This window comes from Lagenorhynchus albirostris, chromosome X (assembly GCF_949774975.1).
Source record: "Lagenorhynchus albirostris chromosome X, mLagAlb1.1, whole genome shotgun sequence".
Classification (NCBI taxonomy): Eukaryota; Metazoa; Chordata; class Mammalia; order Artiodactyla; family Delphinidae; genus Lagenorhynchus; species Lagenorhynchus albirostris.
The window spans coordinates 112,412,375-112,439,931 of NC_083116.1; the positions used below are offsets into that span (position 1 = coordinate 112,412,375).

Genomic DNA, 27,557 nt, shown 5'->3' on the forward strand with positions numbered 1-27,557 from the left:
TTTGGTGTAATGGTGACAATTGAGTTTGTTTGTTTTGACTTTTTTTTTTTACATCTTTATTGGAGTATAATTGCTTTACAATGGTGTGCTAGTTTCTGCTTCCTAACAAAGTGAATCAGTCACACACACACAAATGTTCCCATATCCCTTCCCCTTCCTGTCTCCCTCCCTCCCACCCTCCCTATCCCACCCCTCTAGGTGGTCACAAAACACCGAGCTGATCTCCCTGTGCTATGCGGCTGCTTCCCACTAGCTATCTATTTTACGTTTGGTAGTGTATATATGTCCATGCCACTCTCTCACTTCGTCACTGCCTACCCTTCCCCCTCCCCACATCCTCAAGTCCATTCTCTAGTAGGTCTGTGTCTTTATTCCTGTTTTACCCCTAGGTTCTTCATGACATTATTTTTTCTTAGATTCCATATATACGTGTTAGCATACGCTATTTGTCTTTCTCTTTCTGACTTACTTCCCTCTGCATGACAGACTCTAGGTCCATCCACCTCCCTACAAATAACTCAATTTCGTTTCTTTTTATGGCTGAGTAATATTCCATTGTATATATGTGCCACATCTTCTTTATCCATTCATCTGATGATGGACACTTAGGTTGTTTCCATCTCCTGGCTATTGTAAATAGAGCTGCAATGAACATTTTGGTACATGATGCTTTTTGAATTATGGTTTTCTCAGGGTGTATGCCCAGTAGTGGGATTGTTTCTAGATTTTTTGATGATGGCCATTCTGACTGGTGTGAGATGATATCTCATTGTAGTTTTGATTTGCATTTCTCTAATGATTAATGATGTTGAGCATTCTTTCATGTGTTTGTTGGCAGTCTGTATATCTTCTTTGCAGAAATGTCTGTTTAGGTCTTCTGCCCATTTTTGGATTGAGTTTTTTGTTTTTTTGTTATTGAGCTGCATGAGCTGCTTGTAAATTTTGGAGATTAATCCTTTGTCAGTTGCTTCATTTGCAAATATTTTCTCCCAATCTGAGGGTTGTCTTTTGGTCTTGTTTATGGTTTCCTTTGCTGTGCAAATGCTTTGAAGTTTCATTAGGTCCCATTTGTTTATTTTTGGTTTTATTTCCATTTCTCTAGGAGGTGGGTCAAAAAAGGATCTTGCTGTGATGTATGTCATAGAGTGTTCTGCCTGTGTTTTCCTCTAAGAGTTTGATAGTGTCTCGCCTTACATTTAGGTCTTTAATCCATTTTGAGTTTATTGTTGTGTATGGTGTTAGGGAGTGTTCTAATCTCATACTTCTACATGTACCTGTCCAGTTTTCCCAGCACCACTTATTGAAGAGGCTGTCCTTTCTCCACTGTACATTCCTGCCTCCTTTATCAAAGATAAGGTGACCATATGTGCGTGGGTTTATCTCTGGGCTTTCTATCCTGTTCCATTGATCTATCTGTTTTTGTGCCAGTACCATACTGTCTTGATTACTGTAGCTTTGTAGTGTAGTGTGAAGTCAGGGAGCTTTTCCATACAAATTGTGAAATTTTTTGTTCTAGTTCTGTGAAAAATGCCAGCGGTAGTTTGATAGCGATTGCATTGAATCTGTAGATTGCTTTGGGTAGTAGAGTCATTTTCACAATGTTGATTCTTCCAGTCCAAGAACATGGTATATCTCTCCATCTATTTGTATAATCTTTAATTTCTTTCATCAGTTTCTTACAATTTTCTACATATAGGTCTTTTGTCTCCTTAGGTAGGTTTATTCCTAGGTATTTTATTCTTTTTGTTGCAATGGTAAATGGGAGTTTATCTTAATTTCTCATTCAGATTTTTCATCATTAGTGTATAGGAATGCAAGAGATTTCTGTGCATTAGTTTTGTATCCTGCTCTTTGGTTGGGCTAATGGTGGACTCTGGGAGGGCTCACACCAAGGAGTACTTCCCAGAAGTTCTGCTGCCAGTGTCCTTGTCCCCACGGTGAGTCACAGCCACTCCCGGCCTCTGCAGGAGACCCTCCAACACTAGCAGGTAGGTCTGGTTCAGTCTTCCCTGAGTTCACTGCTCCTTCTCCTGGGTCCCGAAGTGCACACTACTTTGTGTGTGCCCTCCAAGAGTGGAGTCTCTGTTTCCCCCAGTCCTGTCGAAGTCCTGCAATCAAATCCCGCTAGCCTTCAAAGTCTGATTCTCTAGGAATTCCTCCTCCCATTGCCAGACCCCCAGGTTGGGAAGCCTGATGTGGGGCTCAGAACCTTCACTCCCATGGTTGGACTTCTGTAGTATAAGTGTTCTCCAGTCTGTGAGTCTCCCACCCACCAGTTATGGGATTTGATTTTACTGTGATTGCGCCCCTCCTACTTTCTCATTGTGGCTTCTCCTTTGTCTTTGGACGTGGGGTACCTTTTTTGGTGAGTTCCAGTGTCTTCCTGTCGATGATTGTCCAGCAGCTAGTTGTGATTCTGGTGTTCTCGCAAGAGGGAGTGAGAGCATGTCCTTCTACTCCGCCATCTTGGTTCCTCTCTCCATCCGGTAGGTTTTTGCCAGTTTATTAATTTACATGGAGAACTATCTCTGGCAGGATAATGGCTCACAGTAATTTATACTGGGGATGCCCATTTAGGAGGAGACATCACACATTTTCTTCATAAGAAATAGAAATTGAATGGACTTAGGGAGTACTGTCATCAAGTTTTGTAGCTGGTTATAAAAGTATTTTGGTATAGGGAATTCCCTGGGGGTCCAGTGGTTAGGACTTTGACTGCCGAGGGCCCGGGTTCAATCCCTGCTCAGGGAACTAAGATCCTGCAAGCCAGACGGCGTGGCTGAGAAAAAAAAAGTATTTTGGTCTATAAAACTATGACAGCATTAACAGAATCAGAGCATTCTCTTGCTGGAAATATTTCTGTTAAATACTGACATTTTACTTGGAATTCCAACACCTTGGAATAAGGCAGTCATGGATTGGAATGCCAGCTCTTCTACCTACTAGCTATTTATTTCCTAATCTCTCTAAGGCCTCAGTTTCTGCATCTAAAAAGTAGAAAGAGTAAAATGCATTTCACAGAGTAGTTTGAAGCTTAACTGATATAAAGCACCTAGCCCAAATGCACGCATGGTATTCAATAGGAGTTAATTTTTACCACAGTCCTATTTCTCCCTCGTTTTTTGATTATCACAGTTTTCTGCCTTTCTTTCTTGTTTCAGAGAAGTTGGTTTCCAAGAGTATAGTTTATCTACCAGTAGTAGTTATATTTTAGATTTCATTTTAGGGAAGAACCCAAGCCTCTTTATGAGATTCAGCAAATCATTTTCTATTATCAGCAACCAATGTCTTTAGAAGTTATCTTTTAGATGAGTTATCTATTGGGGAGGCATCTATCTTTTATATGCTAGCTCTTATTAACTGTAATTTCAGAGGGGCTATTTTCCAACCCTTCACCAAATTCAGGGGCACACCTGTTGGGGGCCTTCTGCTTTCTATGTACTGATTACAAATGAGTCCCAGAAAGTGGTCTCTAACAGCTCAACAGATGATCAGAGAGGATAAAGGAAGCAACACAGAACTCCCTCCACTTAATGCACTTGGTAATTGCCCTTCACAGCTTTAGGCATTCATGGGAAAGTGAATGCACAATCAGCCTTGATTATCTGAAGCTAGTTATCATCTCCATCAGCTTGGCCCCTGTGATTTTTCTCTGCTCTCACCTGCTGATTGACCAGTTCACTGTTCATCAACAGTTTTTAGAAAGATGGGCAGAGAAGAAAAATGTTACATTTTAATCAGTCTACTTAGGTTAAAAAAATTAGTTCATATAAAATGGTTTCATAAAAGTAAAGGAGAGGGATGAGGTTAAAAAAGAAAACTAAAATGATGTTTCTTGGTGTATTTGTTGATTTGGTATTATTCATGAGTCTTCAGCTCTAATCATGGCAACTTGACAGCTGTAACTACATCTATTTAAAAATATTATTATATAGAATGATCCTAATTTTGCAGAAAAGAAAACTGTACACACGCGCGCGCACACACACACACACACACACACACACACACACACACACAATATATGAGTAGAAGAAAATACACCAAAATTTAATAGTGGCTTTCTTTGGTGATGGAACTTTTACTTTTCCCTTTTTGTTGTGCATGTTTTTCAAATTATCTACAATGACCCTCTATTACTTTTAAAATCAGAATGACAGGTATTATGGAGATTTTATTAAAGTGCAGTTTGAAATGTGAAGAACAAATGGCTGCAATGATTTAATATTTTGTAAGTGTATGTTAAGTACTACTTGAAGCTTTTATCAGATAGATGAGGCAATGTTCCTTTAGGAAGCCCATCAAATTCTGTGGAACAGACAGAAGAGAAAATGCTGAAGGACCAGGGTAGATGAGGATCTTTGGCAGTCTAGTACTGGATTCAGAAATGTTCCTTTAGATTTAAATTTTTGGTCAGTAAGCCTCAGGCCTTTGAATCCCAAGGGCTTCATTTTGCCTTCATATCAAACTTTTTAGGAGACAGAATTCAGGGACTTAAGGGTTCATGTCCTTTGCTTATTTGTTAGTTGGGATTCCAGACATTTAGATTTGTGTCTCTTCCCTATCTTAGGCTATCTTCTCCTAGAAGTAGATTCTGAGGCGAAGATTCCAGTACAAGTAGTTAATTTGGAAGATGATCCCAGGAAGCGCTGGCAGGAGAGTGGAGAAATGAGTTAAGGACGGGAAGGGTGTGTTATCAAGCAAGTTAGTACCATGGATAACTGGAGTATAAGTCTACTGGGAACACTGGGAGCCAGTATAGAAGAAGTGCTTCAGAGCTCTCTCATTCGGTCTCTGGTTGAGGGCTGCTCCTGGCGGCACCGATTCGCTGCTGGGCTCTGACAGCCAGGACAGTTCTTTAGGCAGAGAACTGCAGGTGCGGCAGTCAGCAGCGGGCCAGGAGTTCACGACAAGGGTAAGGCCTGAGGTGCTAGAGGCGGGCTCTGACATATCTGCCACACTCGCCCTTTCAGAGGACATTGTACCGTCACAGTACTTGTCTGCATGGAAACAAAAGCAATTGTTTCCTTGCTTGAAAATGCAGCCTGTGTTACAAAATGCCAAAAGCGTATTTGGTAACATTCCAGTAAAGGTCACCAGTGTGGCTAAATGAAGCTCTGTCTTACTGGGGCCTTTGAGAGATGATATAAAACATGCCTCAGAGTTATCCCATCCAAGGGCCGAGGAAGCTTGGGGTTTTAGCTTCCGGTTCAATCATTACCAGCTGGGAATTACTCCCCGGGTATTTGCTTGGTATTCCCACCTGCCCGTTCATAGGCTGAGAGGAGGCCCTCAGGTGGAGAACTGTCGGTGCTGGCAGAGGGAGGAATGGTGAGTCAGGGCCCTGGCTGCTCTCTCCCACACCTGCTGTGGCCGGGGCAGCAGTAATGACAGTCGTCCCTGTGGCAAGGGGAGGAGGTGACCTCTTTGTCCGAATTGCAGTGGGCAGAAGGGCCTAAGACATGAGCTCTGGTGGCACCCATGACTGAGTTCCCCTAGGGAGAGTAGCAGAAAAGACAAATGCAGAGCCCACGTCGGGCGCCCCTTAGAAAATTCCGACTTTGGGAAGGCTTTAAAGAGGGATTGGAGAGCCACGACACTTTATTACGGTCCACTTTTGTGTCTAAAGGCTGTCGTGGCCTGGGCAATCCAGGTGCCAATAGAATTTTAGCGCTGGAAGGAGCCTTGGGCATCCACCTCCCCCGTACAGGGTCCTGCTTCTCCTTCTCCATCCACTGTGTGGGCTGTGCGTTGTTTAGGTCTGTCTGTTCTGTCACTGGATGCTGCGGGGACCTGGGGCTGAAGCTGGGAGTGGGGATGGTGTAATAGCTATTAAGATCTCTCACACAGTAGAGCATCTGCAAGACAATCAGACCTTTCCCATTGCCAAGATTTACTCCCTCTTAAATTTCTCCTGTGTGTGGTTATGCTAAAAACATGCCTCTTTCCCAGACTCTTGCGTATATTCTAGTATCTTTCTCATATGCTTGGTAATTGCTGCTACATGTTGGTTCATAAACCTGCTTGGTGTATCCATCCAGGGAAATGTACTCATGGCCACTATCGGTGTGCTTGACTCTGAGGAACCAGGAAAAACTGAAAGTTACTGTGGAATACAGAGCAAATTGCTGGGCAGGGAGTTAGATAAAAATTCAGGAACTCTGGCCTAGGCTTTTCTGCTCAGCTAGGCTATCAGTGCAGGATAAATCATTAGACAGACTCATAAACAATCCCGACAATACCTTGCATGTGTTTCATTTCCCTTCGTGAGATTGAAAATTTTTCTTATATTTCAATAGGATTTTATTTTGTCTAGGGAAACATCCTTCCCCACACTCCCCAGAAGAACACAGGTACCATTTTATAATGGTAATTCTCCAAAAATAGTATTTGATAAACTTTGTTGAGAACCTTTTTGTCTCATTAATTAATCAGCTATTTAATCAACAAATATAGCAACAAATATACATGGAGCTCCTACTATGTGTCTGTCATTGTGCTCAGTGCTAGCAAGTGATCAAAATGGACGCAGGCCACATCCCCCCGGAGAGGTAGGGTGGGAGGGCGGCTGCAACACCTATGTAGAAAGTGCAGCCCGTTTGCCTCCTTGAGAAATTTAAATGCTAGAGATGCAGCTGTGAAGCGGTAAGCTCAGCTCTGTTTTGTCAGTCCCTGCTTCACTCCCGGCTTCTTTCTCTTGTTTCCTGTTATCCCTCCGTCTGTCTCAAAGGGATTTTCTGGGCTGTCTCTTCCTTCCGATGGCTAGGTTCCCCTGGCGCTGGCTCTTGTCACACAGCCAGTTCTTGAAGGTTGTGAAGAGAACGTCACCTTGTTTTTTTCCCCTAAACTCTCCTTACATATTTGGAAATCGAAGGTGATTTACAGCAGTGATTCATACCCTGCAGCCGTGGGATTGAATGACTGAATCCCGGGAGCAAAGGAGCAAGGAATGGTCTGAACCCCTCAAATTCAGACATCTACTTGCCTTAAGCATTTGGGAATTATGCATTCCAGAAACGCTTTCTTCTTGCATTTTACTTGTTGTGTGAGCAGGTGGGCGTAAGCCTGGTAGGTGTCATGGGCTAGAAAATGCTGTGAAGAATTCCTAACAGCTCCTGCCTGAACCTTCCACAGTGAAGCTGATTTGCATCTGAGCCTACAGTTCTGGGGCTTCAAGCTTTATTGAGTATGTGCTTATTTAATCGCCCTCTTTACACTTGGTTCCTTTCTGCACTTTTGAATTTGGTCTGTTCCCTGCCGAACAGACTTGACTATTTTTAAACTGGTTGGCATTGAACGTGATGTGATTTCTCCTTTAAATTTGTTGATTGGGTAAATTAATTTAGAAAAACTGTGGAGATAAACATTTAAGGGAGGATTTTTAGGGAGAGGCTAGGATTTGATTCACTATCTTTTCAGGCTGCTGTTAATGCAAATGAATTTCTTGTAGTCACATTCTTGGGTTTGTCTCTCTCAAGTCAGGATATTGTTAAGTACAGATGCTGCAAAAGGGAGGATTTTTCCATCATTTGTTCAGAGAAGTAAGAGAAAAAAGCATGTTCACAGCAAAGAAGAAATTGACTTTAAGACTGTATCAAGAATAAAATGGCCTGGACTGCAGTGCGGAAGAGGAAAACATTCACTAGAGGGGGAGAACATATACCTATAGTAGTATAATTAATTTACTAGTCATTCACATTATTATCCCAGATTGATTAACTATGACAAGAGATTTAACACAGAATCCTTCAGAGTGCCCTACTTACAGGAGAAAAAAGGGTGACACATTTGTCAATTAAAGTGTTGCTCTAAATATTAGGTTTTTTTTTTTCACAAGGATTTCTTTTTCAAGGAAGAGATGTTTGAGACGAAGAACACAAATGAAATACGTACGAAATGGTGCTTTGTGCTCACACTCCTGGACGGTTGGTATATCTGCTTTGAATTAAGGGTTTGATGTCATGGAAACAGCTTGTTCATTTGGAAAGCTGCTGACACTCTGTGGGAAGGCAGAGGACCCGTGTGTGTGTGTGTGTGTGTGTGTGTGTGTGTGTGTGTGTGTGTGTCTGTGTGTGTGTGTGTGTGTCTGTGTGTGTGTGTGTCTGTGTGTGTGTGTGTGTGTCTGTGTGTGTGTGTCTGTGTGTGTGTGTCTGTGTGTGTCTGTGTGTGTGTGTGTGTAACGGTCCCTATCAACCCTCAGCAAAACAAATACCCGTTCCTGCCAAAGTATGGAATTATATGGGAGGGTTAGGCTTCTTTTTACTTTTGGCATCAGAATTTTAGAACAGAGCATATGCATCATCTGAAGAAAAATGTTAGAATGAGAATTCTGATTCAGTGGGTCTGGGATGGGCCCTGAACTTCTGCATTTCTAAGGAGCTCCCAGCTGATGCTGATGCTGATGATCTGGGGGTCACACTTGGAAAACCACTGCTCTAGCGTTTTTATCAATTTGGGTGAACATTAGAATTATTTTCCTCTTTGGCTATTGTGAAATATCAATACTTAATGTTTGGCCAGAATTTTTAAAAAGAATTATAGTTTTAAAGTGCTGCTTTCATTTTTGCTGATTGCTATGTCAGTTTTAACTCTTATCTAGAGCTAGATGTCTTGGAAAATAAAAAGGTAAAGACTACATACATGTTTAATACATTATTTTGAACTGGGCACCGTTTGTAGACTATCAAATTATACTGGAGTTTGGCGACCTGGAAGGAAAACGGTTTATAGTCTCCTATCCATAAATAGGACCAAGCAGCCATATAGGAAATCAGTCTGGTAAGAGCGGTGACTCTTTGGCAAATTGAGAATGCCCACTATAGTGGGTTGGATAGTGTCCTCCAAAAATTCATGTCTACGTTATAACTTCAGAATGTGACCTTATTTGGAAATAGGCCTTTTGCAGATGTAACTAGTTAAGATGGGGCCATATTGAATTCAGGTGGGCCTTAAATCCAATGACTGGTGTCCTTATAAGATGAGGAGTGGTCACACACACACACACACAAAGGGAAGAAGAAGGCCATGTGAAAATGGAGGCACAGGTTGGATGATATAGCTGCAACCCAAGGAACTCCAGGCATTGCCAAGAGCCACCAGAAGCTAGGGAGAGGCAAGGAAGAATTCTTCTCTAGAGCCTTCATGGGAAGCATGGCTCCTCTGACACCCTGATTTCAGGCTCCTGGCCTTTAGAACTATTAGAGAATAAATTTCTGTCGTTTTAAGCCACCAAGTTAGTGGTAATTTGTTACAGCAGCGCTAGGAAACTGATACACCCACCATAGCATAATGAGCTTGTACTGAAATCTGTTCTCATCAGAGTTGGATAACATATGCTCTTCTTTACTTGAGGTGGACAAGCACTCTATTTCTTAAGGCAAGTGTGTGATTTTCATTCTATCGGGCCATAAATTTAAATCCCTCAATAAATTCAGAGATCATCTATTGTCCTGTAATTTTTGAATAGCCTGTAGTTAAGTACATGGTTCCAATCACAGCTATGAAAAGATAATGATAAAGTAGTACATCTTTCACCCAGCTTTCTTCAGCATCCTTAGGTTATACTTGAGGAGCTCTATAGTAGTTGTGCTGCTGATTTCTGCATGATTCGCTATGACTGCTTAGATACTTATGGGGTCATGGTCATGGGTTTGATTCCCTGGTGAAACAGTTGGTTATTTCTTGGCCTTAGACTGTCACTTAACCCTAGGTAATGTCCTTGAAAATGTTGATCAGAATTGGAATTGAGTGGAGATGTCTAGAACAAGTTCACTACTGTAACAAACAAAACATCTCACGATCACAGCCTACTAAAAGTGGGTCAGTAGGTGTCAACTTCTGATACAGAGGACAGTGTGATGATGATGATGATGATACTTAATCTGATAGCTATATGTGGGTCAGCAGTTTCACTCTCCATCAACATTTGGTACATAGTTTGGAAAATTGAATTGTGTCTCAGGTTTGATCTCAATCTGTGCTGGATTTGTAGGCACAATTGAGATGGTTTTGAAATTTATTAAGTCAATTACTAATGCAGCTGCTTTTATTTTTGAGGGTGAAATTAATTTCATGGATTTTTATAGTTGCATCAAATATAGCTTTGGGAGTTCCAGGGAGACATTGAAAATATTGCCCATTAATTTCTCTTAAGTTGTAGAATCTTAAACTGACAAATTTGATCTGGGTTTTATAACAATTTGTAGCAAGGTGTAAACAACTTAACCTGTAGGATATTTGTGTCAGTGCAAATTTGGTCTTATGATTTACATTCTAATAAAGATTATGAAAGATCTTGGGAGTTATTTCCTTTATGGCAAGATGCTGTGCTCTTAAGAAAATAGTTTAATGAAAAGCTTTTCTGGATGCAGTGCTACAACAGGCTCACTCTTTACAGTATATGTTAGTTGGTAAAATTGTCTTGGTAGAGGCAAGAGGCAAGGAGAGGAAACGTGTCTTTCCAGAGTTTGAATAACGATTTTATTAACTCTAAGATGAAAGAAGGAAGTGGATTTATCTTAGAGCATTTGGGATTTGAGATAAAATTTTTAAAAATTCTCTATCATAATACAGCATTTCATAGTCTTTCAGAGGTTAAATATACTATGCAGTAGGTTTAGTCAGAGAAAGGGGAATTTGGCAGAATACCAGCTGATTATATTAACAAGATGCCTATTGCTCCGGCTGCCCAGTCTGTCTTATTTGGTGTCATTTATTACATTTGGGGATAGGGGCCTCCCTAAACATCTTTCCTATTTCTCATTTTCCTCCCATCAGGAAAAATTCCAGGAGATTTTCAGAGAGAACCAGAGGTACTATGCCTGATGACTTTTATTTGTCCTGTTTGCTTGTCCCTTTGGGTTGTTAGAGGGGAGAAAGGCTTAGAGTGTTAGTACACTCGTAGAGGAACAATTTCAAGGCTCTACATGTACCTGATTAGGGAGAGGATTAAAACCAATGTTTATCTGAGCACCCATCAAATGCCAGGTGTGGTGCAGGTAAATTCACATATCCCAGCAGCCCTCTGACATAGGGATTATGATTTCAGCTTCACTTTTGGGAAACTGAGGCTCAAAGAGATGATGCATTTTCCCAAGATCACACAGCAATTAAATGGCATTCAGATTAGTCTGACTCCAAAGCCCAAGTTCTCTTACTGTACCCTGTAACCTTTCAAAGTGTAAAATGTGAATGTAAAGTATTGAGTCCCAGCTCCATTTTCACCAGGCATGCATTTTCACCTCCTGAGAAGTGATAGAGCATGGTGGTTAAAAGGGCAGGCCCTGGAGCCAGGTTGCCTGGGCTCAAGCCTTACACCTGCTACTTTTTAGCTGTGTGACCCTGAGCAAGTTGCGTGCTATCTCTGTGCCTCATTTCTTCATATGTATAAAGGGTAGTAATATTAGCACCTACCCAACAGGGTTGTGGTGAATCTGGAATGAGCAACTAGAGCAATGCCTGCCACATGGTGGGGACCAGGTTAATACTTATCATTAAGCCTTGTGATAACACTATTTGACAGGTGAAGAACTGATGAACTTGCCTGGAGTGGTACAGCTAGAATGGAGTAGCACAGCTGAAACAGGGTTTGAGCACAGCCTGATGATATGTCCAAGGCTCTTTTCACTATATCTCAAGTGAAAATTATCAGGAGTCATGAAGAATTAGAATTAGGGAGAAAATAATATACTCTTCTGAGTCCCTGAAACCTTTGCATTGATCTTTTTTTTTAATGTATGGGTATTTTTTTTTTTGCATTGATCTTTGAGCATGCGCACATACACACACAAACAGACACACTCAGAAAAAAGTGCACGGAACAGCTGTTTTTAGGGGTATGTGAAATCCTGCGTCTGTAACCAGAGGGCTCTGATTTCCAGTTCCAGCTCCGGAAGCTAGTTATTAAGAAGGCCGTCACAGCTTCCTCACTCAGTATTTTTCCCTAGAATTCTGACTCACTGCACCCTGCATCCCCTCTCTCCCTGCCCAACACAAACCCTGGGAATGCTGTGAAGGCAACAAGGATCTGATGACTGTGAAGTGACCATGACTTGGGTCTCCTTGCAGAGCCAGTCCTCACATTGGTTGCTGGGTTATCAAAGCTTTAGAGAAGATGGCCCTGGTACCGGCTGCCAAGCCCCTTCTGACTGTTGGTTCAAATGTGAGTGGGTGAGGGCAGGGACATTTTACAAGCTTCTCAGCAGGAAAGACTAAGTATCATGTTGTCACCTCTTACCACTACTACCCATGTCTCCTCTTTATTCTTTGTCCTTGGTGGGCAAGGGTCATTTTTTCTTCACATGTAAGTGGACCACAATTCACCCAAGATAGTTTAATACAAATCTCTCTAAACGTTTCTGATGGTGTTTGATTTGAGGTCGCAGTTAGCCCCCAAATCTCCATTCCTCCTGCTTGCCATAGTTTCTTCCTCTCCTCTGTTTCACTGGAATTGATAATAATGGTGCCATGGAGAGACTTGCTCCAACTAACCTTGTTTTCTTCTCATCCATTGAGCACCCCTTGTACATACCCAGCCCTAGGACTTGACTCCTGCCATGCCTTCTCCATTCTGCCGTTTAGAGCATTAGGACACCCGTAGAATAGCAATTTAAGACTCTCCATATTCTTGGCTGGGGGAAAGATAAAAACTAACATTTTCTGAGCACTCATCAAGGGCTAGGTGGGATGCTGATAAATTCACTTATCCCAGGAGCCTTCTTTCATGGGGACTGTGATTTCCATTCACATCCTGCTGCTCCTTTAAGGATTAGTCCTACTTCCTCTGCCCTGGAAGATCTCTCTGAGCTGCCTTTTGGCATTTATCATATAGCCCCTTTGGCAGACACTGTCAGCACCTCTGTCATATAGCCCCTCAACAGACGCCGCTGATTCATGTAAACACAAATATTGGCTTCTCACTAGGAACACTTGCTACTTGTTAACTTCCTCCCTGTGGGGTTTTTCTGCTGAGATTATTCTCAGCCTATGTTTAGGGCAAGTGAATGCCCCAGAAGCAGTCGTCAGCAAATGATAGATGAGAAGTTGGTGAATAAATTCTGCTGCTCCGTCACCCTTTGCTGAGGATAACTCTGAGATGTGTTCTACAGTATCTCAGAGGTCCCCAGCAGGATTGAGTCTCAGTTGCCCACAGCTCTGTAATGAACCTTTTACAGCTTTTACAGCTCTGTAATGAACCCTTTTCTGGCTTCTTTCCCTTCCCTGGCTTACTTCCTGTCACCCTTACCAGAGCTTCCTGGGATCATCTCCAGAGTAAACTACTTGTATGTGAATCCTTGTCTCAGGGTCTACTTCTGGAAGAATCTAACCCAGACAAAGCCTTTAGATTCATTCATTTTATGTGGTTGTTTTCCACAGCTTTGTTGCAAATTCTTTTGTGGAGTGGGGTGGGGAACTATTCCTTCTCTTGTTTCAACAATATTTATGGAGCATTTAATGTGTATGAGACACTGTGTTGGATTATACAGAGGATTAAAAATTGAATGAGTTAAATGATTAAAAAATAGTTCTGACCTCTAGGAATTGTGATATGAAAATAAATTTCAAAATGGCAGTCTCAAGATTTCTTTACAGTTTCTTTCTATTGGTTTTTAATTGGTGTACTAACAGAAACAAAGGAAATGCTCTTATGGTAACACTGAGATTCAGAGATGACACATTTTTTTTTTTACATCTTTATTGGAGTATAATTGCTTTACAGTGGTGTGCTAGTTTCTGCTTTATAACAAAGTGAATCAGTTATACATATACATATGTCCCCATATCTCTTCCCTCTTGCGTCTCCCTCCCTCCCACCCTCCCCATCCCACCCCTCTAGGTGGTCACAAAGCACCGAGCTGATCTCCCCGTGCTATGCGGCTGCTTTCCACTAGCTATTTTACGTTTGGTAGTGTATACATGTCCATGCCACTCTCTCACCCCATCACAGCTCACCCCTTCCCCTCCCCATATCCCCAAGTCCATTCTCCAGTAGGTCTGTGTCTTTATTCCCGTCTTACTCCTAGGTTCTTCATGACATTTTTTTTCTTAGATTCCATATATATGTGTTAGCATACGGTATTTGTCTTTCTCTTTCTGACTTACTTCACTCTGTATGACAGACTCTAGGTCCATCCACCTCCCTACAGATAACTCAATTTCGTTTCTTTTTATGGCTGAGTAATATTCCATTGTATATATGTGCCACATCTTCTTTATCCATTCATCCGATGATGGACACTTAGGTTGTTTCCATCTCCTGGCTATTGTAAATAGAGCTGCAATGAGTATTTTGGTACATGACTCTTTTTGAATTATGGTTTTCTCAGGGTATATGCCCAGTAGTGGGATTCCTGGGTCATATGGTAGTTCTATTTGTAGTTTTTTAAGGAACCTCCATACTGTTCTCCATAGTGGCTGTACCAATTCACATTCCCACCAGCAGTGCAAGAGGGTTCCCTTTTCTCCACACCCTCTCCAGCATTTATTGTTTCTAGGTTTTTTGATGATGGCCATTCTGACTGGTGTGAGATGATATCTCATTGTAGTTTTGAGTTGCCTTTCTCTAATGATTAATGATGTTGAGCATTCTTTCATGTGTTTGTTGGCCATCTGTATATCTTCTTTGGAGAAATGTCTATTTAGGTCTTCTGCCCATTTTTGGATTGGGTTGTTTGTTTTTTTGTTATTGAGCTGCATGAGCTGCTTGTAAAATTTGGAGATTAATCCTTTGTCAGTTGCTTCATTTGCAAATATTTTCTCCCATTCTGAGGGTTGTCTTTTGGTCTTGTTTATGGTTTCCTTTGCTGTGCAAAAGCTTTGAAGTTTCATTAGGTCCCATGTGTTTATTTTTATTTCCATTTCTCTAGGAGGTGGGTCAAAAGGATCTTGCTGTGATTTATGTAATAGAGTGTTCTGCCTATGTTTTCCTCTAAGAGTTTGATAGTTTCTGGCCTTACATTTAGGAATGACACATTGTTGACTATTCAGTTTTAGTAATATTAGGTGATCCTCTGAATTAAAAAATACTCATAGTCTTACATTGCTAAAGCATCAAATGTCATTTTATCTCATGTTCTTTTCCAATCTTTATCTATAGTTATATTACTGTAACAGATGGCAATCAGAGCATACTTACAATTTTGAATTCTGCTTTTGAATTATCACTCTTCTATGTATGTTTCCATTTTTTTAGACAATCTTCATAATTATTGTAGCTGAGAGTACTATACTGAGCTGATGTATCATAAATTACAAAATTGTTTTCATATTGTGTAACTTTTAGATTATTTATAAATCTTTACTATTATGTATAATACTTCAATGAAAATCTACTGACAGCTTTTTTTCCCCTGTTGGAATATTTCCCTTTTATAAATTCTCAGGAGCAGGATTACTATCCCCAAAGAGGCTGAATATTTCGGTAGCTCTTCTTGTCTCTGACACTTCTTTTCTTTGCAGTACCTAGAGCAGAGAGAACTGTTTAAATGTACATGTTAGGGAAAGTGGATAGATGAGAAAAATAGTAGGTGTCCGTTAAAACTTTTTCTTACTGCTCCAATAGCATGGATTAATGTAAGAGGCCAGTTAATGATCATGTTGGCAGTCACCAAGAGTCTAGCCCTAAGGAGCCAAGATACAAGGCATCTGAGCAGGATTGTTCTCTGGGCCTGGAAGTAAGGGTCCAAGTACACTTCCCAGTGGGGTGAGTGGAGTGCTCCAAGTAGCATGAGGCAGACATATGGGACTAATGTCTGGCAGGTTTTGACCAGGGCTGCCCTTGGCTTCATGGGCTGGGTGGACTTGCTCAGGTCAGCCAGGAACTCTTAGCAACTGCTGCTTGCTTAGAGCTGGGCTGTGATTTGAATGTGTCGTCATCTGCTCCAGTGGTCCCTGACTCACCCGTCGTTGTGCTCACTGATGATCAGAAGGAGAAATTCTGGGTGTTCCTTGCCTACTGGGCTGCAGCTGAGGACTGTTGTCTGCTTCAGAAGTTCCCTGATATCCTCAAATATATGGTTTTAATTTAAGCAATACAGAGGACATATATAAAGTTCAAGACAGTATCTAGATACCTGTTTGATTAGGTAATTAGTTAGTTACTTCATTATTAGTTAACAAACAACTATAAGCATTTTTTGAGGGGTTACCATGTACTAGTCATTATTTCACCTGCTAGGAATATAAATACCAGTAAGACTTGGTACTAGCCCTTGCAAAATTGGTCTGTGACACAGTATTACACTATATATTATTCTTCAGGGTAAGAACAGGAAGTCAAAACTCCAGATTTGTTTTGTAGTTTATGAACATGCATTTCCAAAAGGGATTTAAGGATCATAACCCAGGCCATGTCATGACTAGCCCTTCTATAGGTACATTGTTTCTCTCATTTGAAAGCATCTTTTTAACAGCCCTAAACTCACCATCCTAACTTGGCTTCAATTTGTAACCTCTTCCTTCAAAACCTGCCTCAAAGCTTACTTACCCTGAGATATTTTCTTAGTTACATCCTGTTTGATTCGGATTCCTACATATTCCTACAGGATTCCTTGGTATTTAGGATGGACTGTTAGATTATCCTGAAGGTATTTGGATTTTAGTGTTATATAAATGTGTATATTTTAATGTAAGTTTCTTATATATATGTATATTAACATCTTTATTCAAGTTTAATTCCTTTACAGTGGTGTGTTAGTATATCCCCATATCTCTTCCCTCTTGCGTCTCCCTCCCACCCTCCCTATCCCACCCCTCTAGGTGGACACAAAGCACCGAGCTGATCTCCCTGTGCTATGTGGCTGCTTCCCACTAGCTATCGGTTTTACATTTGGTAGTGTACATATGTCCATGCCACTCTCTCACTTCGTCCCAGCTTACCCTTCCCCTTTCCCGTGTCCTCAAGTCCATTCTCTACATGTGTATCTTTATTTCTGTCCTGCCCCTAGGTTCTTCAGACGATTTAAAAAAAAATTCCATATATATGTGTTAGCATACGGTATTTATTTTTCTCTTTCTGACTTACTTCACATTGTAAAGCAATTATACGCCAATAAAGATGGAAAAAAAAAAAGGAGTATCCAAATGGCAACAAGGTTTTTTTTAAAACAATAATTTGAAATATAATACGTTAAGTTCAGGAGAATAGCTAACATTTTTTGTATCACCAGTGATGATTCTGAAAGGGTTATTACCCTACCATCCTGCCCATCTATTAATCACAAGACGAATAAAGAGCATGCCCTGCTGTTTATTCTGGGATGATACTGGTTTGTGGTTAAGAGTTGTAGGCTATGGATTCACATTTTCTGGGCTTAGAAACTCACTCTATAAATGATCTTTAACAGAAGAAAGTTTAGGGGTTTAGTGGAGTGGGCCATTGTCATTAATAGAGCTTTATAGCATCATAGGGATTTGATTACTGAATATATCTCTTGCTGAATTCTAACAAAGTGAAACAAAAAACATGATTTCAGGATGTTTTATTTGGGTCCTTTATTCTGTGGGCCCTTCAGACTTTGGGGTTTTTATTGGGCACAGCTATAACCATTGCTTGATTCTTTTTAATGACATAAATCGAATTTAATATAACAATAACGAGAAAATGCTCAGTATAAGATGAGCAAGGCATTAGCCAAACAGAGCCACTTGGAACATGTTCTCTAACAGAAGGTGGCTGTTACTGGAGGGAGGTGTCGAGTAGGCATTCTAGAAAGGCAAAAACTACAGCTATCATAGTTTCCTACAGATATATCCAGGTAGAGTGAAAAGTGGAAGAGACCTTAAGAGATCTAAACCAGTGGGTCACAAACCTGGCTGCACATTAGAATCACCTCAGGAGTGTTAAGAGTGGTCCTTGGCCAAGATCTATCCCAGAGATATTTGACTGGGGAGGGGTCTGGGCATTCTCCAGGAATTCAGATGTGCAGCCAGTGTTGCATCAATATAAACCAACTTTTCTGAAACGTAGAGATGTTAAAACAGATTCCCCAAGTCTATGCAATTATATGCGGTGGCGCTGGCTCTAGGCCTGTGCTTTTTCTAATGTACCACCCTTCCTGCTTCATTACCTTGGCAAATTCTATCTCCCTCTCCCCCTCCATCCTCATTCACAATCCTACCTTTTGACTTGACAAAATGTCTTCTTCTGGCAGTGAAATGGTGTGTTTTGGCTCCAAGAGGTAAATTACTTCTTATGACAAGCACTTTTCCTCCAAGAGAAGCGTATTTCACTTACCCTACTTCATAGCACTGTAGGGGGTCCACAGAGATGTTAAGCAACAGGAATTCTTTGGGTGATACAGGAGGCATTGTATTAAAAGGGCATGACAGCTCTTTGGAAATACAAAAAGAAAACACTTTTAGGAGCCTCCTGAATCTTGTACATTTTGCTTTGGAAATGAATTCTTAGTTCTTGGGGTTTTTTTGGAACATATGAACCATTTCTAAGATAGAAGTCTTTCAACTCTACTTTGTAGGACTTGTAGGCTTCTGATAAGCTTCTAAAGAGTGGTATTACAGAGATATTTGTGAGACTGGTAAAGTTTACATGGGGAAGATGTAGAATTTTCTTTGTAAAATGAAACAATATTTCAAACATATAGAAAAGAGTAGCAGAAAATATAATGAATAACTGTGTACCTGCCTCTAGCTTTTACAAATCTTAATAATATACCATAATTATAGTACATCACAATATAATTTGGTATATAAAAACTTTTTACTAGAAAAATTTCAAAAATACACTAAAGTAAATATATAGTATGCTGACTACTCATGTAGCCTTTTATCCAACTTTAACACTTATCAATATTTTCCCAACTGTTTTTCATCTATCCTCCACCTCCTTTTCTTATATTTCTAGAATACTTTTTTTAAAAATCCTAGACTTCAAGTAGTTTCAGTTGCAGATATTTTGGTATGCATCAGTGAGGTTTGTTTGTTTGTTTGTTTGTTTTTGCGGTACGCGGGCCTCTCACTGTTGTGGCCTCTCCCGTTGCGGAGCACAGGCTCCGGACGCGCAGGCTCAGTGGCCATGGCTCACGGACCCAGCCCCTCCGTGGCATGTGGGATCTTCCCGGACCGGGGCACGAACCCATGTCCCCTGCATCAGCAGACGGACTCTCAACCACTGTGCCACCAGGGAAGCCCTGTTTGTTTGTTTATTTTACATGACCACCATGTCATTATTATACCTAACAGAAATAGTGGAAATTTCTTAATATTGTCTAATACCCAGCCCATAATCAGATTTCCCCAATTCTCTCAAAGTTTTTTTTAAACTGTTGTTTGGTGTAGTAACTTTTTTTTTATATATAGATTTCTTTCTTTCTTTTTTGGCTGTGTTGGGTTTTTTGTTGCTGCATGCAGGCTTTCTCTAGTTGTGGTGAGCGGGGGCTACTCTTCGTTGCGGTGCGCGGGCTTCTCATTGTGGTGGCTTCTTTTGTTGCAGAGCATGGGCTCTAGGAGCACAAGCTTCAGTAGTTGTGGCACACGGGCTCAGTAGTTGTGGGTTGTGGGCTCTAGAGCACAGGGTCAGTAGTTGTGGCACACGGGTTTAGTTGCTCCGCAGCATGTGGGATCTTCCCGGACCAGGGCTTGAACCCGTTTCCCCTGCATTGGCAGGCGGATTCTTAACCACTGTGCCACCAGGGAAGTCCCAGTATAGCAACGTTTTAATCATCAAAATTTTCAAACATAACCCAAAGTGGAAAGAATGGTATAATGTAACCAGTATTCTATCACCCATCTTCAACCATCAGACAGATGTAGTTTTTAAAGAGCTAAAACATTATTGTATACCTCTTCTGTTGTTTGTATTTGGTTTGTTTTATTTCTGAGAATATTTTAAATAATGTTATTACATGTAGGTAATATATAATGTAAACAATAAATGTATGGTGTTTGCATGCTTTGAACCATACTTGAACGCTGTACCTATTCTTTGGCAATCTGTCTTTTTCACTTAATATCATATATTTTTAGGTTTATTTTTAAATGTTCCTTCTGTGGGTCAGTGGTTTTGACTGGGCTCAGCTTTTTCTGCATCAGTTGAGATGATCATGTATTCTTTTTTCTTTATTCTGTTAATGTGGTGTATTACATTGATCGATTTTTGTATGTTGAATCATCTTTGCCTTCCAGGAATAAATCTCATTCAGTCATGGTGTATAATCTTTTTAATATGCTGCTAAATTCAGTTTGCTAATATTTTCTTGAGGATTTTTGCATTAATGTTCATAAGGGCTATTGGTCTGTAGTTCTACTTTCTTTTAGTGTCTTTGACTTAATATCAGGACACTGCTGGCCTGATAGAATCAGTTAGGAAATGTTTCCTTGTCTTCAGTTTTTTTGAAGAGTTGGAGAAGGATTGGTGTTAGTTCTTTAAAGTGTTGGTATAATTCACCATGAAGCCATTAGGTTGAGCTCTTTGTTGGGAGATTTTTGATTACTGATTCAATCTCCTTACATTTATAGGTTTATTCAGATTTTCTGTTTCTTTGTTATTCAGTTTTGATAGATTTTGTATGTCTAGGAATTTGTTTCATCTAAGTTACCTAGCTTTTTGTCAAATGATTGCTCATAATATTCTCTTATAATCCTTTTAATTTTATAAGGTCAGTAGTAATATCTCCACTTTCATTTTTTATTTTTGTTATTTGTGTCTTCTTTCTTTTTCTTTGTCAGTCTAATTAATGGTTTGTCATTTCTGTTGCTCTGTTAAAAGAACAAACTTTTGGTTTCATTGAACTAGTATTTTTAACAATTCTCTATTTTATTTGTCGCTGCTGTAATATTTATCATTTTCTTCCTTATGCTAGCTTTGTGTTTATTTTGTTCTTCTTTTTCTAGTTCCTCTAGATGTAAAGTTAGGTTTGGATTTGAGATCTTCTTTTTTAATGTATGCATTTATAGCTATAAATTACCCTCAGAACCCTGCCTTCACTGTATCCCATAAATTTTGGTATATTGTGTTTTCATTTCATTCATTTCTAAATAGTTTGTAGGTTCCATTGTGATTTCTTCTTTGACCCATTGGCTGTTTAAGGTTCTATGTGTGTGTGAATTTTCCATTTTTCTTCTGTTACTGATTGTGGTCAGAGAAAATACTTTGTGTGATTTAAATTTTTTAAAATTTGAGTCTTGTTTTGTGGCCCAACACATGTTCTGTGCTGGAGAATGTTCCATGTTCACTTGAGAAGAACGTGTTTTTTTTGTTAGGTCTAGTTGGTTTATAGTGTTGTTTCACTATTTCCTTATAGATCTGTCTATTTATTCTGTCCATTATTGAAAGTGGGGTATTGAATACTGCAACTGTTATTGTAGAACTATCTATTTCTCCCTTCAAATCTATCAATGTTGCTTTTTATATTTTGGGGCTCTGTTGTTTGGTGTATATATGTTTATAATTTGTATATCTTCTTGATAGATTGATCCTTTTAACAATATATAATGTCCTTTGTGTCTTGTTATGGTTTTTTACTTAGACTATTTTGTCTGATATTAGTATAAACACCTCAGCTCTCTTTGGGTTACTATTTGTATGAACTATCTTTTCCCATTCTTTCACTTTCAGTCTATTTGAGTTTTTGGATCTGAAGTTTGTCTCTTGAATACAGCATATAATCATATTTAAAAATCTCTTCTGCCGGGCTTCCCTGGTGGCGCAGTGGTTGAGAATCTGCCTGCCAATGCAGGGGACACGGGTTCGAGCCCTGGTCTGGGAAGATCCCACATGCCGCGGAGCAACTAGACCCGTGAGCCACAACTACTGAGCCTGCGCGTCTGGAGTCTGTGCTCTGCAACAAGAGAGGCCACGACAGTGAGAGGCCTGCGCGCCGCGATGAAGAGTGGCCCCCACTCGCCGCAACTAGAGAAAGCCCTCACACAGAAACGAAGACCCAACACAGCCAAAAATAATAAATAAATACATAAATAAAAATTAAAAAAAAAAATCTCTTCTGCCAATTTATGCTTTTCTTTTTTTTTACTGAAGTGTAGTTGATTTGCAATATTATATTAGTTTCAGATGTATAGAATAGTGATTCAGTATTTTTAAAGATTATACTCCATTAAAAGTTATTACAAGGTAATGGCAATGGTAATTCCCTGAGCTATATAATATATCCTTTTTGCTTATCTGTTTTATACATAGTAGTTTGAATCTCTTATTTCCATACCCCTAACTTGCCCTTCCGCCCTTCTTTCTTCCCTTTTTTGACCACTAGTTTGTTTTCTGTTTCTGTGAGTCTGTTTCTATTTTGCTGAATAAAAGCATAAGAAATACAGGAAACTAACAAAAAGGCAGAAGTAATTCCTTCTTTATCATTAATCACATCAAATATAAATGGATTAAATTCTACAATTTAAAGGCTTAGACTGTATTATTTGCTGTTGAACCCCTTTAGTGACTTTTTCATTTCATTTATTGTACTTTCCAGCTCTAAAATTTGATTGTTTTTATAACCTATTTTTAAAGTGATTTTCTCGCTTTGTTCATATGTAGTTTTCTTGATTGCTTTAGTTCTTTTTCCATGTTTTCCTTGATCTCTTTGAGCATATTTAAGACAGCTGTCTAGTAAGTTTGATGCTTGCGTTTCTTCAGGGATGATTTCTGGAGATTTGTTTTGTCCCTTTGAATGGGCCATCCTTTGCTGTTTCTTTGTATGCCTTGTGATTTTTTTGTGTGTGCAAAACAGACATTTGAATGTTGCAGCTCTGCAAACCAGATTCTTCTTTTTCCTCAGGGTTTGCCTTTGCTTTTTTTTTTTTTTATTGTTGCAGGCTGTAACAGTCCATTTGTTTAGTGACTTTCCAAATTATTCTTGCAAAGACTGTTTTCCTTGATGTGTATGTTCTCTGAAATCTCCGCTCCTTAGCTTAAGTTCAGCTAGTGTGTTGACAGATATTTCTTGAATGCCAGGAGCTAAAAACAACAAGAAAATAAGAAAAACCAAAACCAAACAATATAAATGAAAAATGTCTCTCCCAATCTTTGTACCTTGGCTTTGTTCTGGGATTCTCCTTCCACACTTAACCTGGCTTGCACTGAGCCTAGGGACTGGCCCAAGGTGAAAGATTGGAGTCTTCTCAGTTCTCTTCTGAGCATGTACCTTGCCCTGGGCATGTGCACACCTTTGTAAATTCCCACATATACACAGGTGCTATTGAATGTCCTAATTTGCCAAAGAAATTCTCCCCAACTTTTGCTCCTGGGACTTAGGCAGTTTATTGTATATTTCAACATTAATCTTTGGCCCCAGGTGTCAATGGGCTGTTAGTTGGGCTTCCAGTGTTTTTGAATAATGCCCCTTGCTTTTCTGGCCTTAGTTTGAGTTAGGTGAAAGGGAGATAAATACCTTGCATCAGTACTTCAGATAACCCCCCAGACAGGTTAGAACAGACATACACAATAATTTGTAAATAGACTCTGCTTTGTTTTCTCTTGGACCAGGAACCAGAATCCCACACTGACCATGGGCTACAACTCCTGCCATGCCAGAGAAGGCTTGAGGTAAGGACAAGTAACAACTCCACAAAGCTTTCCCACTGTTTTGAAGTTGCCTTTTTCCTCATTCATTGCCTGCTTGATTGCTGTAAACCTTTGACTGTTTTCCAAAGTTCTGAGACAGTTGTTTTTCATAGTTTCTGCTTGTTTTTTTGATGTTTCTGTGGGGGAATGAGAGCTTGGAGCTGCCTACTCTGCCATTTTTTTCACTAAGTTGTATCATGAAGTTCCTTTTAAGGGAAACTTCCCACTCATTGTCCCTAAAGAAGGACTATTCTTACAGAGGTCAGGTGACTCTACCCCCTTGACCATAGTTGTTGGGACCATGGAATGTGTACCTGGTACATAGCTTGGCTTGAAAATATTTTGTTAGTAAAACAGATTACCTTTCTTGGAAACCTGAACTGAGAAAATGAAGCAAATAGTATAAGGAACTGAGGCTAAAAGCATGTATGTCGGGAGGTCTCATGATTTAGAATCCGCAGTCAGGGGGCCTCATGGCAGATTTTGAGGAAGCAGATATTTAGGAAACAGATATTGAGAGCTACAGAGAAGCCATAATTAAGAGATGATGTGGCTGGTGAGAGAAGAGGTAACAGCCAATCCCCAGATTTCCCTTGGCTCCCAATGTCTTTCCGTTTCCAGTGCCTGTGTATCCTTAAACAAACTCCAATTGTCGAAGTTCCTTGTATGATTTCCTGTTTTTCACAACCTGTAGAACTCAGTTGGAACCTGGCACCGTCCTCAAAGGCTTCCATAACTACTCAGACTTTTATGAAATATGTGTGAGTCACCTCCCTAGCATGGCTTATATTTCTCTTACAAGGCCACCAACATAAATAATGAAAAGGAAAACATCAGAGCAAATGTCTCCAATGAAAGCAACTCATGTGAAAAATAGTTCACAACACCAGATATGACTGGATTCATTCATCCTTAAAAAATAAGCAGTTGCCCTCTGTGTTTTTTGTTTGGCCAAATTCAAAGCGTAGTAGAAATTTGAATTTATCTTTGGACCATGTAAATTTCTCTTTTTCCCTTCAATGGAGTACCATAGTGGAAAGGCTGTGTATGAAAAGATGGTAGATACACCTCAGGCAAGCTTCTTCAAGAAGAGTTACAACTGTATTTACTCAAAGGATTGGCATGGAGAAGCACATAAGAAAGGAGACAACTTCTTTCTAATAGGGTAGTGGAGACAGAAGGCAAAATAGGCACTAAGTTAGACAGTTGTTCTGTGTTTGTTTTTTGAGTAGAAGAGGGAAATGTGCTCAGAACAGCTGTGTAATACTGAGGGTGAGTAATTATACTGCCTACAAAAATGCCCCTGCTATTGCTGTTATAAGAAGCTTCTACAATGGGTGAGACACCAGAACCAGTTTGCCTGCTTACATGCTGAGTCAAAAAAATGGAAGATCCCTTGGGGAGATTTGAGTACTCAAATGATTCTCGTGGAAGTGCTGCTGATTGAAAAGTGGCAGGTGGTATGTTCACACTGGGATAAATGCCTTTTGAGTCCATCGACATGCACCTTAGGGGCCCACGTTTGAATCAAGCTGAAGGGACACAAGGGGCATTTTTCCTCATTTTATTATCAGAAATACAGTTTAGGTAAATGACATGGAGTAGTGTTTCTTAATCATTTTTTTCCAACTCATTTCTTTTTTTAACAAGCATAAAAATCTCATGCCCTCCATTAATGTTATTTCAAATTTCTAAGTAAATTAAAATGTGATTTAAACTAAATCAGTGTAAAGAGACAAAGGAATACTTCATTGTCCCACTAAAGACTGATCCTTTTAAAATCACTAAACAAGATAACCAAGTTATCAAGTTGAACTTGCAAGTCAATTTATCAAGTTATCAAGTTAATCAGGTTTCTTGAATGCTCTAAACATTCTGTAGCCTTCATGTTTGTCTCTTGTGCTTCTCTATATATAGAGATAGAGACCTGTATCATATATATATCACACCTCTCCTGAGAGTTATAGAAGAGCACAAAATAGTTGTTGTTAATACATTTGTGAAACAAGACTTTCACATCTAAGTTAGGTACCATTACAGAGTTATGATTCTACTTTGAATCAAGGGAAGATGATGTAAGTGCCAGAAAAAAGGCATAAACAACTACTATTGGAAGGAAATGATAACGGTAAGTTATTTATGCCAGAAAAGACTTCTCAAGGTGGGTTAGAGTTGTCCTAGGCCTTGACAAATTAGTAGGAAAATTAGATAGGAAGAGGAGATGGGGTAGTGTTTTTAGTCTTTAAGGCTCCTGTGATTTTTCAGAGAATGCCCTGAGTCTGAAGACTCTATGTACACAATCTCCACATCCCAGTGTTAAGCCTCCAAAACTTTATTGAGATCCTTGTAAAACCCTCTCTTCAGTGTCAGCTGGTAGTGTTGGAAACTCACAGGAGGACACGTAATTGTTTTGGGTAGGCCAAGATGCAGCCAGTGACACATATAAAAGAATGTGAAGAGACTGGCTGCAAAGAGGAAACACTTCTCTAGGCCAAATGGTAACTAGCCTGTGGCTGAACTTCATCATAGTCTAGGTTGACTCTGGGCACTGATGTTGAATTCCTGTCGTGCTGTTACATGGGAAACCAAAATAATGTGCCTTCTAAGATGGCTTGTAGTATCTTTGTCTCCCTGAGATGTTGGGTCTGAAATAGAATGGATAGACATTTAAAAAAAAGATCTCAGCTTTTCATATATAATCACTGTCTAATATTCCAAGAAAAGCCAACAAGCTGTCTCAGTTCAGTGGGCAAAACGTGGTGAGCAACAGACAATTTTAAGGACTCTTATATTGAGTTTTTATTAAGAAATAAACTAGAACAAGGGAAGAAAGAACTGTTACCAAAGCTAAGGGCTGGAATGCAGCACAAGCTCCTTTTAATTGTGCCTGTCAGCCACTTTGCTCTCTACCCCCCTTGCTCTGTTTTTATTTTCTTCCCCTGCTCTGCATTCAGAACCAAGTTTGGAGTGTTTTGAAAGCTCACTATGTGCCCTGAAGCTCTTTTCTCTGGAAATGGCATAGAATTGGCCACTTAATACTGTTTCGCTCCACTATTGTTCTCTTTTGAGCTGAGTCAAGTGTCCTACAAGTTGGTTTGGGCTCCATTTCCACCTCTGTTGCTCTATGGGTATATCATTTAGCCTCGTTTTCAGTTTAAGGGGTTCTAACCTTGAGGGAACAAAAAAAAAAACCCCTTCAGATGTTTTCTTTGTAAACTTTCAGTTGATTTCAGCTTGATTTTGGCCACAAACTAAATCATTCAAGCATCATCAGCGTTGGCCTACTCTTTTGCTTTCCCTCTTGTCCCACCTTTAGTCCTGGGACCCCACAGTTATCTCGTCCATGCTAGTGCTTGCCTAGAGCATTGCAGATCAAAGCATCAAAAGATAACCGAGGCTTTATGCTTAAAATCTTTAAAAGCTTTATATGGCTTCTAAACAGCAACAGGGTAAAATCTGTACGCCTTGGCATGCCCAATGGATCTTTAATACGTGACTCGACCGCACTTTTTACAATCCAGTGTGGTGGGTAACTTGCCTACACAGGATATATACTTCCACACCACCAGGTCTTTGCTCGCCCCAGAAACTCTGCCCTGAAGACCCTTTCCCTCACCTACTTCTACAGCCTTCACGGTCCAACTAAATATGTCACTTCCTCTGTACATTTGACTTATACCCCACTCCCAAATTAATTTTTTCTTAATGGTGGTTTCAGTGAAGATAGGCCAGGTTTTTACTGTAGTAACAAATGGCTTCCAAATCTCAGTGATTTAAGTTTAGTTCTCCTTTTTGTTACATGTCTATCTCAAATCAGCTGTGTCTCTCCTCTGAACCATGTTCACTCTGGGGCCCAGGCTGGCAGAGCAGCCTTTATCTGCGATATTGTCAGTTGGCATAGGGAAAAGCAATGGCTCTTAGCTCAGAAGTGGAGAGTGTCAATTCAGTTCATATTTCCTTGGCCACGAGAAATCCTATGTCATTAGTCATTGTAATGAGGAAGTATAATATACACCCAGAAGGGAGCAGA

At 40.0% G+C, this 27,557-nt stretch overlaps 1 long non-coding RNA gene across 1 annotated transcript in view; it reads left to right on the top strand.

The window, feature by feature from the left end:
- LOC132513552 (uncharacterized) overlaps positions 1-27,557 on the top strand; it is a 64,481-nt gene that overhangs the window by 33,650 nt on the left and 3,274 nt on the right. The window contains exon 2 of the long non-coding RNA XR_009538500.1: positions 23,450-23,509. This is a non-coding gene — a long non-coding RNA (uncharacterized LOC132513552). The remainder of the gene's footprint in view (positions 1-23,449; positions 23,510-27,557) is intronic.